The sequence below is a fragment of the Cebus imitator genome, unplaced genomic scaffold, assembly GCF_001604975.1.
Source record: "Cebus imitator isolate Cc_AM_T3 unplaced genomic scaffold, Cebus_imitator-1.0 Scaffold31, whole genome shotgun sequence".
NCBI lineage: Eukaryota > Metazoa > Chordata > Mammalia > Primates > Cebidae > Cebus > Cebus imitator.
Window position 1 is genome coordinate 8629026 of NW_016107346.1, and position 13924 is coordinate 8642949.

General features: G+C 46.5%; 1 protein-coding gene across 15 annotated transcripts in view; it reads right to left on the reverse strand.

Annotated features, from left to right (window-relative positions):
- INPP4A (inositol polyphosphate-4-phosphatase type I A) overlaps positions 1-13924 on the reverse strand; it is a 148310-nt gene that overhangs the window by 76450 nt on the left and 57936 nt on the right. Inside the window, exons 1-2 of one of the 15 annotated variants that reach the window (XM_017524043.2) lie at positions 6708-6718; positions 1072-1074 (exon numbers count right to left, since the gene is read on the reverse strand). The exons of the other annotated variants lie outside the window; for them this stretch is intronic. The gene's annotated coding sequence lies outside the window, so the exon portion shown is untranslated. Of the gene's footprint in view, positions 1-1071; positions 1075-6707; positions 6719-13924 lie in introns of those variants that run through there. 15 annotated transcript variants of the gene reach the window in all.

Genomic DNA, 13924 nt, shown 5'->3' on the forward strand with positions numbered 1-13924 from the left:
AGTGGAGGCGGCCTGGGAGGGGGTCTCAGGAAGGCCTTCTTCATGCCCCTCCCAGGCTCTGGCTCCAAGCCCGCCAGGCCTCCGAGCACACTGGTCCACAGAAGGCTCTTGGTATAGTTTGAATGTGTTCACCTAAAGTTCCTGTGTTGAAAACTTAATTGTCATTGTAACAGTAGTGGGAGGGTGGGGCCTTTAAGAGGTGATTAGGCCATGAGGACTCTGTACTCAAGAATAGATTAATGCTGTTTCTGTAGGAGTAAAGGGAGGGGGCTCTCCATAAATCGGGAATTTAGCCCGATTTCCTATTCCTGTCTCTTATGCTGGCTTCCACCTTCCACTCTTCCAGTATGGGAAGACCCTCACCAGATGTGGGCACCATGCTCCTGGACTTCCCAGTCTCCAGACTGTAAGAAACAAGTTGCCTTTCTTTACAAATTACCTAGGTTGTAGTATGTTGTTACAGCAGCAGAAAAAGGATTAAGACAGGTCTTGGCACCTGCCCTTCCACAAACTGAACCCTTGGATCAACCTGTGAAGCCCAGAGCGGGGCGTCAGGAATCCACTTGCTCAGCTAACGCCACTTCAGATCCCTCCTCCCCAATAGGTCTAAGAGATGCCAAGCGTCTCTCAGCCCCAGTTTCTGTATAATGGAAATGACACTGGTCTCACCAGGACACACTGAGGAGCAAGCACGTATGTGAAGAAACATAGAAAACATCTGCATAGAGCTTGGTGCATGGGCTGTCAACCATGGAAGGTTCTTGCCTTGGCTTTCCCTAACCTCCCCTAAGGCTGGCCCCCACAGTGCTTATACTGGGGCCATCTGTGGGCCTGGAAGCCCTTTCTCTACAGCTAAGACTATTTGAGTTTCAGCCAACTTTCCTACCTTCTCCAGTTCTTTCAACCAGGACTTTTCACCAAGGTCCATGGCACTTTGTGCTACAGTTTATAATCACCAAAAATTAGGCCCAAAGGTTGCTGCTGTGAAGGAACATGAGAGTGGAGGCCTGTTCCTTGAGGCAATATGGCTTGGTGGCATGGGGGAGGTGAGCCCAGTCATTGGCATCAGACCTGCTGAGCCACTGTGAAGCATGTAACCTTCCACAGGGTCCCATCTCTGTGCCTCAGTTTCCTCACCTGTGAAATGAAGTTACGACTGCTGTTGGAGGGAATTCATAGTCTCCCCATCAGAAGAGTGTGAGTAGACCTTGGACCCCTAGGGAAGTGAGGCAGGTGCTCTGTCCCTCCTGGATAGACATCCATGTTCTGAGGGGGCAGCATCATGGTCCTCTGGTACTGGAGAGGCCTGCTTCCTCCTCCCCTCAGAGCTGGGGCCCAGCCCTCTCCTACCTCCTGCCCCCTGTACCTGTACAGGGCAGGAGAGGGTTACTGTGAGTAAAGCGCTGACTCAAAGGACACTTAACACACAAGCATGCTGCAAAACATCCGTCCAGCATTGCTAGGACTTAAATAAAGGAAAGTAATGTGCTTTAGAAAATCAAGCACAGGCTTCCCATTTCCCAAGCACTACTGTCTGCCAGGGACGACAGACAGGTAGCAAGGGCAATGAGTTAACTTCATTTACTTAACTGATATACCTCATTAGATTAATAAATATGTCAACTGTTATAATACGGTGCCTGAACCAGAATACAAATGCACATCCCAGTCTCCGATGGAGGGAGTCAGTCATTGTGCTACAGTCTGAATGTATCCCCCAGAATTCCTATCTTGAAATGTAGCCATCAGTGTGATAGTATTAAGAAGCAGAGCCTTTGGGAGGTGATTAGGCCCTGGGATTAGTGCTGTATGAAGGGCTGCAACAAGGGAGGCCCTCTTTGCCCTTCACCTTTTGTCATGTGAGGACACAGCAAGAAGGCCCTCAGCAGACCCTAAATGCCAGTGCCTTCCCAATATCCACAGGTCTAAGAAATACATTTCTGTTGTTTATAAATTAGCCAGTCTCAGTTATTTTGTTACAACAGTTTGAACTGCGATACCTTGGATAGGGACATGGATATACCTGTAAACAAGAGGGCAGAGGAGGATGCTCCAGGAGCAGAACAAGCCCAGACTGTTCCAACCTTCCTCTTCCACCTCACCAGCCCCTCAAGGTTTCCCATCTCAGTAGATGAGTTCTGTCCTTCCACTTGCTCCAGGCAAGAAATAAAATCACTGCCAGGCCTCCGGGTCTCCTCCTCCTCTTACATCCCACATCTCACATCCAATCCATCAACAATTCTATCAGCTCTATTTTCCCCATAGGTACAACTTCAACTCCCTCAGTACCCCAGCTCCCACACCCTGGGAATTTGACCAGCGTTCCTCTCACAGTCCTCACAGACTTTGTCCAACAGCAATGGTGGGGCCCATGAACTTCCTAGCAGCATCTTCATCCTGCTCCTGCCTTGGCCTCTTTGCTGTTTAGACGTTGTATGGTATGGCCTTTGCATCAGTCACTCTCTCTGGGACTGCTCTTCCTCAGATAACAAGGAAGGCAACTCCCTCCCTTCTTTTATGTCCTTCTTGGATCCCAGCTTCTCCTGGAGGTCTCTGGGACGGCCCAGTTTAGAACTGCAGCTCAGCTCCTTGTGGTTCACCTATACACCATGAACCTTCAGGGGGTTTTCTGTAAGTAGCAATTTGAAAATAAGTTGCCCTGAGAAAAGTGCTTTAAATGTTTGCGCTGAGCAAAACAGGTGCTCACAATCTCGGAGATGAGGGAGATGTGTCAATAATCACAAGCGCAATGTCTGGAAGGTGCCAGGAGCAGCCTGGGGCTGGCAGGGTCTGCTGGCTGCCTCCCACACCATACATTTCAGCCACTCTTTCTTCAACACCTCCAATTTCTTCCTTCTGTACCTCATGCTGTTTCTTCTCTGTAAATTGCCAATCTCTTTAACACAGCAGTCCCCAACCTCTGGGGCACCAGAGACTGGTTTTGTGGAAGACAGTTTTTCCATGGGGCTGGTGGAGGGAGTGGGTTCAGGACAGAACTGTTCCACCTCAGATCACAAGGCATTAGATTCTCATAAGGAGAGTGCAGCCCAGATCCCCTGCATGCCCAGTTCACAACAGGGTTTGTGCTCCTATGAGAATCTAATGCCACCGCTGCTGGTCTACAGCAGGGACTGGGGACCTCTGCTTTAACAAACAGTTAAGGGTTTATTATGGAGCAGGCTTTAGGGATACAAAGATGACGGGAGGCTTGGTCTAGAGCTACAACACAAAGTGTAAAAAGATGAATGATGGACAACCTAAGGGCCACATGGTGGGGGGCCAAGCCTCTTCTGAAGCCTTCCCTTGGGTGAGGGGCTGGCTTGTCACTCTGTCCTTTCTAGGCAGGGACACCACTGGGTGTTGCAGCCTGGGATTCTGGAGCCTTTTCTTGAGGTGAATCAACCCAATGTTCCCATACATGGCCCTCATCACTGCCACGCACCAGGCCTCCTTTGTCATTTGATTACCACATCAATTTCCCAATACCACAGACAAAGACAACAGGAACAATGTGCTGAGCATAGGGGTCAGCTGTCAGAGCTGCCTGGTTAGGACTGCAGTCAGCATGCACCAGGATCAGCATGGTTCTCTCTCCTACAACAGGCAAGGACTTTGACAAGTCCTTTCTTTCTCCATTGTCACTTGAAACCACTTGAAGCCCTCACACAATTAACTGAAAGTTTGCCCATCTATTGACCAAGAAGGCCTTCCAGTAGTGCCACAGAAATTTCTAAGTAAGTGTATGAAAGGACCGGGGAAAGCATCTAATATTTCAACCCCCTCATCAAAGGAGACATGCTGCTGAAAGAGGGCCAAGAACTGAAGAGATAAGGACAAGGGCTTCCCTCTGATCTGTGGGTTGGGCTTATCTCTGAGTGTGGGTCCATAATAAGGGCAGTATCATCACTCACCCAGGGTTTTTACTCAAAGGTTGGTTCCAGGAGATGCAGTTAGAAGACTGTGGTGCATGAACCCAGTCTGGCTCTCTACGGTGGAGGTGGGGGTGCAGGAGACTCTAAACCCCAAAGCAGGCTGGGTGTGCCTTATTCATTGCCTAAGATAGTGATTTCTCTTCCCTTTTCTTCTTCCATCCAAATCCAAGGCTGTCAAGCCTGGCCTGGTGCCTGCTCCTGCTTCCCTGGCCCAGAGCTAGCCACCTGGAAAGCGGACCCTGACTTTCCCCAGTTACTAGGACAGCCTCTAAGCAGCTCTCCTTGTTCCCTTGGGAAGGGGTATGGCTACAGCTGCTCATGGCTTCTCAGGACAGAGTGCAAGGAGGGTGGCCCACACCTCAGCCACAGCAATGTCCTTTGCCTTGCCTTACAGTGTTCTGCATTCACCCCATGCCCTCACCATCCCCCCAGGGGATGCAGTTATGGCACCATCATGGTGAGGACAGTCATGGGAACTCTTGCTAGCCTGGCTAAGACACCATATAGAACAGCCAGGGCACTGTGCAGCAAGGTGAGCTTAGGCAAAAAGGCATATTTGTCTTGGGAGTCTGGGCTGAGCTAAACACCTTAGCAGGAACATGGCTGAGCTGACTTACTGGCTCCAAGGCTAACAGTACATGTGGCCCTTCCCGGCTCCCCTCTGCTTACCCACATCCATCATCCTCCCACTCTGCAAATGAGTCAGTCCAAATGGTAGGAGCTGAGTCAGCCCCCAACTTTAAGCTCTCCAGCTCCAGCCACCAGAGGCCACCTGCATGGGTGCTCTCCCAGTTCTCTCCAGCTTGAGCCAGGTCCCCCAGGCTGGGGGCAGGGGTCACATTGTAGCAAGGGGGCTTCAACAATACCCAAGAGCTTGGCTAGGAGAGAGCTCCCACAAAGGGATGGGGCATCACCACCCCTTCAATCCATCACAACTTCAGTAGCCAAATGGAGACTCCCCTAAAGCAGGTGTTTCTTAAACAGAATGGTCAAATAACTCTCATGTTAACTAGATGGCTTTACATTATATCAAACACACAACATAATCACAGAATTAATCATAAACTTTTTTGTTTAGAACATTTAAACTATTAGAAAACTAAAAGTGATCTATAAATTAACACAAGCAAACCCCAAAACAAATGAAATTGGGTTTGTATTACTTTAATTTGAGGGATGAGATGCGCTGTTTTATAGAAAGGATTAGTCGCACATAACCTTGACTGACTCCAGAAGCATCTCTACATCCTCTACTGTCATCCCACCTGAGGCCAGAAATGGCCAGAATGGCCCCTTCAGGGTCTACCCAGCTATCTGGTCAAAAAAGCAGTGGCCAGCAGCCACCATTCCCCAAAAAAGTGAGATGCCAAGCAAGGCAGAGGAGGGGAATGCAGCTACACCTCCCTGGACTGTGAACGAAGATCAAAGCACCCCAGACCACAGATTCCCCAAAAGGTCATTTTCCTCCTCTGAAGGAAATCAAGATCATTTCAGGAAAAAACACAGCTTTATGGCTTGCTGTGTGAAAATGCAGCCCTGAAAATGCTGAGTTCCTTTCTTTGACTCCCCTTGCCCCCCTGGAGGGTAGGGCCTGCATTGTGGGCCACTCCAGGAAGCAAAGTCCAAATGTGCCCCTGATCCCTTCCTCTTGTGAGGTGCAGCCACCCTTCCTCCCTTAAGTCTGTCCATAGCATTATGTTCTTCCAGGACTTCATCAACGTCTGCTGCTAATGCATGCAAGGGATGTAGTTTCTCAAAATGTTTCCAATCCACAGAAGAGGATCAAGAGAGGAGGAGACCAAGAACCTCTCAGGCCAAGATGCCTTCTGCCCGTTTACCTGCCTCATCTGGTCTCCACTGGAGGAAACACACCTTGTCTAGAGCTCTCTGTAGGCAAAAACCTTACTGGGAAAGAAATTAAGTGTGAGCAACACATCTTGCAAATGCTGCCCATGTGCTCTGACTTGCCTGGTCCTCACACCACAACACTGGGCTGGGAGAGACGGTTATTCTAGTCTGACACCTGGGAGGCAGGTTCACAATGGTACAGGGGCTCCCTCAATGTCAGGAGCAGCAGCAGAAGTCAGGACCTAAAAGCAGGCCCTACTAGTCCAGTGCTCTTTCCAATATGCAGAAGAGAGTGCAGGACACATTAATTGGACTACTACCAAATGCTAATAAAAGGCATCATCTTTTTCAGCTGTAGAGTTCCTCATTATTTCCTGCCGTCCCCACCCATATCTTCATAAGTATCCCCTGTGATTACTCAGTCTCTGACTCCATCTCTAGCTTTTCCCATTAAGCAACACCAAAGTCAAGAAATGGGGCTTCCCAAAAAAGGCAAAAGGCAGAACTTTAGAATGAGAGCAGGTTCTTTTTTATGTCATTCACTTTTGATTTTCTTTTCTTGAGCTGAAATTAAACTCCTTGAAGAGATACTGTTAATGTTTTTGTCAAAAATAGTTCAAAATAAATTTTAAAAAACAAAAATTTGTGAACAGGATAAACAGACAAAACCTAGCAAACGATATCAACTAATAGTAAAGTAAAAAGGCAAAAATATTCTGTATTTCTAATGGTAGAGACAGGGGTTCTATAAATATTGTACAGAAATGGTATATTTCAATGGGAAAGTGGAAGGGGAAATGTACCCTCCTGCTGAATCAGCAAGATACAACTCAAGCCCAGGCTTCTGCGGTGATGGCTAGCTCTTTGAGCAGGCCTCTCTGCTCTGCTTGTATGAGTGTGTTTTATCTGTAATTTCCTTCTCTTTACTATTCCCAACAAGTTTTACTCATTCCTGGTTTGGTAAGGGAAGTGTGTGTAAGGTGAGAAATAGTCACCACTGTCTCCAATTCTCTCTGGTGACACACACCCTACAGTTCAAGAATAAAGCATGTGTCTTCCCTCTCCTAAAAAGCTCCCATGTCCTCTCTTTCAGGTTCAACAAGGAAGGATCGCAGGGAAAGTGAACCAGTTCATCACTCTGGATGAACACATAAAAATGTCAGGCCCCACATGGGAAATGCAGGCCTCCATCAAGGTTGGCCCTCATGAGACACAACAGTTCCAAGTACTTTTTCCCAAACCTAAAGGCAAAGTGCACTCTTCAAAGAAAAGCTGGGCATCCATGCCACCTCCCAGAGGGGTTTGGAATATCCCAGCAGGAAGCTGCCCGAACCTTTTCTAAATGAGAAGCTTCACATTCTAGTTTATGCCAGGTCAGTGAGCAACTATGAAGCCAACTTTTGGTTTTGTTTACTAGAGAGCAAGTTATTAGCATAGTACTTTAATATCCAGGCAACTTTCAAAAGCCCATGCTAACAGAGCTTTGGGAAAACAAAGACAAGACAGAGAACCTAGAGTGAATCTGATGAGATGGTCTCAGCCTTGCTGAATCACATGATGAAGAATTTCAAGGTCAGCCAAAGCTGTGGACCCCCTTGCCATTGCCAGTCCTGCATCTTCAGCAGGATAGCACGTGGGCCTGAGGAGGCAGTGGCAGATTAACACCAGACACATCATTTCCTTCTAGACCACCACGTTAAGAGCAGAACTGATAGTAAGCTGAAAGTTAATAATAATGTGCTTCAGATAAGTGGAGTCAGGCGGGCTCTGTTTATTTTTATAAGCACTAGGAAAGCCTGCTTTCTAATTCGTGAGTGTTAAAATTGGCTTCACAAGAAAATAAAAAATTTTCTGAGTAGCAACAAAATTCCATAAAGGGCTATAAATGTGAAGCAACCACCACAGATCAATAAAATGCCGGGAAGATAATGTTATTTTAGAAACCAGGCAGTACGCCAGGAGACTGGGGACGACCTGCCCAAGGCCTCCAAGCGGGAAGCACCAACGTTGCAATGCTGTTTCTAGCTTACTCATCAACAAATCGAAATAGGAGAGAGACATCTTGGTCCTCTAGGTCCCATGGAAACACAAAGTGGTCACACATTCAGCACACTTTACTACATACAGATCTCTGGCAAAGTGGTGTATAACCTGCTTATTTTAGCTGTAAAATGGAATCCTGTTTTAACCATCCATTGTTGGGTAAAACACTTAGCAAAGACACAAAAGGACTTCAGTCCTCCATATTCTCATTAAAACAAATCAAAAGGGCAGCAAGCAGTCCTGATCTTTATATAGGACCTTCCTGGAGAGAAGGTTCTACGGCTTCAGCTACTTGTCTGTGTTGCTGGTTGTTCAGAGTTCAATGTTTGGTGAGGGAGGACCCCCACCGGCTGCCTTACAGGGGCCTCTTCCACAGTGGCTTGACCACAGCTCTTGTTGCAAAGCTGACAGTGGCTGGAATGATGAAAACTCAAAAAGAAATGCAATTTCTACACAGTGCAACAAGCTGCGCCTCTGAGGCCCATGCCCTTACTTGGGCAGTGCTCTGAAGCTGCCCACCAGAGCCGTGGCTGAGTAAGTTCAACCAAGTAGGGACAGGCACCAACTGACATGCAGCACCCTTGTGCTCAACAGCAACATCTGCCTTCTTCTCATGTGGTACCTCTTCTCAACAACCAGCAAAGATCAGGCTAACAGGGGAGGGACCAAGGCAGAAAACAGGCAGCAGCCCTGCCTCCAGTAGGAGAAGTCTCTGTCATCCTGTCAAGTAAGGCTGGCTTGATGGCCTGAAGTGCCTTTTGACGGGGATGTGCAAAGGAGTCTGTACTCTGGAACTTTCCATTCATCTATTCAACAAGTACTGAGCCAGGCACTTATAGTGGACACACAAATGAGTCAGAAAAGATCTCTGAAAGGATCCAACAGTTTAATGATGGAGTAAGACAGTCAGATAAGACAACTCCAAGACAAAATGAGGTGCATGCCCCATTCTGCAAGGGAGGCAAGGAAGAAGCTTGACATCTGGCAAAAGACGATCCAGATGATGTGCAAACTGATCTGACTTCAAAAGGTACAGGCACAGGTGCACCCAGGGACTAGCATTCATTCAGGAAACAAGGAAAGTCTTGTCTATTAAGGGACAGAGAGAATGGGGCTCGAGAGTCGAGACAAGCTCATTTCTGGGGATCCTCTAACACCAGACCATAGAGCTGGGTTTTAGCTTGCAGCGAATGAAGCACTCCCTGGGATCTCAACTGTTCAAACAAATCTGAAAAGTCCTGGTACTCTCTTGAACTCTCCTACTGGGCTTTTGAAGACAAATCTCTTTCTCACTTGGGGCAAACCAGGGAGGAACCTGCGCACTCTATAAGGATTGCAATGAGCATCCCTTCTCACCAGCAAAGAAAGAACCCTGCTCAGTATGGGGTCTTTCTTTGCTGGTGAGAAAGGATGCCCATTGGTAAGCCTGGGTCAAGATGGCACCCATCACTGAATAAACAGGCAACATTCACAACCAACACATAAAGCGCAACTCATTTGTCCCAGGGGGTCTCCAGAGGTTCCAAAGGTCAGTTTGTCATCAGCACAACTAAACCTAGTCAGTCCAAACTCACTATCTCTGAAATACAAAATAAAATCCAACAACATTAAAAACAACAAAAGAAACTAAAACCACTTGGGTAATTCAAGAGGGCAAACAATGTCAGGTCTATTATTAAAACCCTTAGAGTAGGCCCATCTTTTGCCTTTGAGCTAGGTCTCTCAGTGACCTCACCCATAAACAATGCAATATTGAGACTGCTCACAAAAGTCACAAGAACTATCTTCCCTTTGTTTCAGAAAGATTCCTAATCTGGTTGTGGTGCTGTTTCCAAAGAAAATGCTAACAAGTAGGACTATCAATGTAAAAATAAGAAAATGTTGAAGTACTTTCACCATTATCTCTTTCTCCAAACTTTGCATCTGAATTCTAAGATGGAGAGGACACACTGGGAACAAAGGCCCTCACAAAGTGTCTCCCTGTCACATATCATATGTAAAATTACCACCACCAAGAGCAGTGGCAGTGAAAGCTAATTTAAATCTCTACATGTGCTTTTACATTTTTCAAAACACTCTTGGTAGTTGGGAAATGAGATCAGGGAAAATGTGCCTTTGGAATTCATTTTTTAGAAGTGTTCTCATCTCGCACTGGAAGAAACCTATAGAAAAACTAAAAACTGTAAACCATGATGTAGCAGGAACAGCTTCCAAGCCACCTCAAGCCCCCACTTACCAGCCAACTTCAATATGTGCAAACCAGGACAATGACAGTGGAGCCACAGTGGGCAGGCCTCCAGCAGAAGGAATGCTCTCTTTCATCAGGAGAACTTGGCCAACCCAGAAGAACACAGGTATTGCCTAATGCCCTCAGGATTATTATCTGGCCCATTAACCAGGGTTCCATGAGGACTAGGCTCTTGGATGGCCAGATACACATTCACATCATTCTAGATAGAACACTGTACCTGGGAGCAGGTGGGCACTGATATATGAAGATAACTGAGGTCATAGTTATCCACAGGATCAGTCAGAGAAACCTGCGCAGGCCAAGCCTGTAACAGCAGTGCAGCTGAATGCCTCACAGCATTGCTCAGCTCAGCAGTGCACGGGCCCAACATGTTCTTCAGCCACTAGTGAGAGGCAGATAAAAGTAATAAAAACACAACTGATGTAGAGTTGGAGCCGCTGGGCCTTTGATCTGGCCTAGGTTTTAATTTAACCATCAAATTACAAGGAAATCACAAACTCTGGGCATTTCAGTGTCCCCTGCCAGATGTGGTCCCTTTCCCCAGCCCTCACCTCCCTCCCCCAGTCTATGATTCTTTGCTGGTGGAGTGCCCAAAACGGTATCAATGGCATCTATTCTGTTTTGTCATTTGCTCCTCACAACAAAGCCTGTCCCACCATAGGGAAATCATTACTCCCCGCCTCAGTGAGGATATCAAGGTTTAGAGAATGTGGGGTTAGAGGGGGGGGTCTTGCTCTCAACATTCTATGTACAACCAGCAAGGCAGGACAAAGATCAGGACTCTGACTTCCACTGTCGCCTCCCAAAGTTAGCATAGATACTACAGTACTTCCTGAACTACTGGTACTCAGGAAATCATTGCTCCTACCATGACATTGTACTGTGGTCCACAGGTTTTTCTTTTTTTTTTTTTTTTTTTTTTTTTGAGACAGAGTTTCACCCTTGTCACCCAGGCTGGAGTGCAATGGCGCGATCTTGGCTCACCGCAACAACCTCCGCCTCCCGGGTTCAGGCAATTCTCCTGTCCCAGCCTCCTGAGTTGCTGGGATTACAGGCACGTGCCACCATGCCCAGCTAATTTTTTGTATTTTTAGTAGAGACGGGGTTTCACCAGGTTGACCAGGATGGTCTCGATCTCTTGACCTCGTGATCCACCCGCATCGGCCTCCCACAGTGCTGGGATTACAGGCTTGAGCCACCGCGCCCGGCCTCACAGGTTTTTCTTTAAACACATTTTTTTTTCTTTCTGAGATGGAATCTTGCTCTGTTGCCCTGGAGTGCAGTGGTGCAATCCTGGCTCACTGCAACCTCTACCTCCCAGGTTCAAGTGATTCTCCTGCTTCAGCCTCTCGAGTAGCTGGGGCTATAGACACATGCCAAGACGGCCAGCTAATTTTTGTATTTTTAGTAGAGATGGGGTTTCACCATGTTGGCCAAGCTGGTGTCGAACTCTTGACCTCAAGTGATCCGCCCAACCCAGCCTCCCAAAGTGCTGGGATTACAGGCGTGGGTCACCACACCCAGCCTAAACACATTTTTTAACTTAAATTTACTACATGGAATATTTTCAACTCCCTAAGTATTTAAGTATATATAAAAACAAATTTAACTCTTCAAATAAAAGGCTTGCAGCCATTCCACAAGTGGCAGTAACGAAGATGTTCTGTTTGGCAAAACTTTAGTCAAGTTCCCAAACTTTCCAGGCCCATCTGTGTACTTCCTTATAAACTCCAGTTTTAGCAAAGAATGCTGCTGAGCCAGTTTAGCAAAAAACCTCCCCTCCCCAATATCTGATTAGGTTCCTCTACCACCATGCCCTAGGTGATGTCTGATTGTCCTGGACAGTCTTTAGCAAGAATCCTGTTAGGTGGGTTTAGCCAGAATCTCCTTTACTCCTGATGTTTCCTTTTAGTAAGTTCCCATCCACTGACCCCTACCCTGCTCCTAGGCTATAAATTCCCACTTGCCTGTACTATACTGGGAGTTGAGCCCAATCTCCCTCCACCACTGCAAGTCCCTGTTGCTGTGGTCCCCATACCTATTGTGATGGTCCTGGATAAAATCTTCCTTTATTCATATGCTTTAACGAGTATCATTAAATGCCTTTTTTCTTGAACAGCAGACATGCCCTTTAGGAGACAGTGGACCTGGAACAGAGTGCACGGAAGACAGCATGCCATCTCCATCCACAGCCACCAACCAGCTACTGGCTGTGGGAGCATCTGACTCTCACTCCATATCCAGTGTCATAAAGTGGAGACAATATTCCCACCTTAGAGGTTTGCTGCAATCTCAAGTAAGAAAGCATATGTGAGGACTTTGTAGACCACAAGTTACTAAGTTAAACAACACTAGGCTTTGCCAAGAGTCAAATGAGATACAAAGGCAAAAATATTTTTAAAAGGTAGGAGTTAGGATTTCAATCTTTAAATGACACATTCTCTCTAGAGAACAACATAGCCCAAGTTTGGGACCACTGGGAAGGTTTCCCCCAGAATTACATATGCATCTGCTATTGACATCTTGTGTGGCTCCACCAGGCCCACAGACACAGGGACACTCTGCTGGGCCCTGGGCTCAGATTCACTCAAGCTGCAGCCTGGGCAGGCAGCCAGACACTTGCACCCTCCCCCATCAGTGAAGGCCATCGATCTAGCCAAGAAATGTACTACTTCTCCATAAAAGAGAATCTTGTCTTTTGTCCTTGAAAGTTGCAGTGGCCCAATTAAAAGACTTTCTGTGTAGAGATAAGGGATATATAGAAACTCTCTGTACTTTCTACTCAATTTTTCTGTGGACCTAAAACTGCTCTAAAAAAATTTAAGTTTATTAATTTTTAAAAAGGGACTTTCTGGTACTAATTCCAAGGGGATTTTTTAGCTGTCCTGCCCTATAAGGTTTAGAATAAAGGGAGAAAATAAGTAAGGAGTTCTGCATTCATCAGATTACTTGGAGCAACATTCAGAAAAGCCTTGAAATCTCAAAAAAAGTTAAATAAATATAGTATTCTGTAGATTGTAAACAAGGGTAGATGAGAGGATTAAACTATGTAGTGAGGAAAGGTTTCTACAAGGAAACTGCAAAGCAGCTCAAAGCAGTTTGATGATCCACCACCGCTGCTTGAGGGGGGAAAACAGGAGGAAGTCAAAATCTGAAGCAAACCTGGCATTTCTGGGATAACTGCTGACATGTGATTCTGTTCCCCTATATCACTATGCTCACAACCAGACCCCACAGCAGGCTAACAGATGGCTTCTGTCACCAGGCCGGTCGGCAAACAGATATGAAGAAAGGTAGACAGAAAAGCATCTCCAAAACAGCCTTTTTATTTGTAACCATCGTTCATGCTTGTGCTTTTATAATTTTGACTGGGACTCCTTTCCTAGTTCCTCACAGGGCAGAACTTGGCAAAAAGAGCATTGAGAGTCCATATTAGACACATGGATTAGTCTGCTCAGGTTGCCATAACAAAACCCCACAGACTAGAGGGCTTAAAAAAGGGCTTAAACAAATATCTTATAAATAAGATATTTATTTCCTTACAGTTCTGGAGGCTGGGAAGTCCAAGGCCAAGGTGCCAGCTGATTCAGTTCCTGGTGAGACTACTCTCTCTGGCTTACAATCACCTTCTAGCTGTGTCCTCATATGGTCTTTTCTCTGTGCACCTCTTTTGTTAGGTCTCTTCTTATTTTTTTTTCCCCATTTATTTATTTTATTGCATTTTAGATTTTGGGGTACATGTGAAGAACATGCAAAATTGTTGCATAGGTACACACGTGGCAGTGTGATTTGCTGCCTTCCTCCTCCCCATCACCTACATCTGGCATTTCTCCCCTTGCTATCTCTCCCC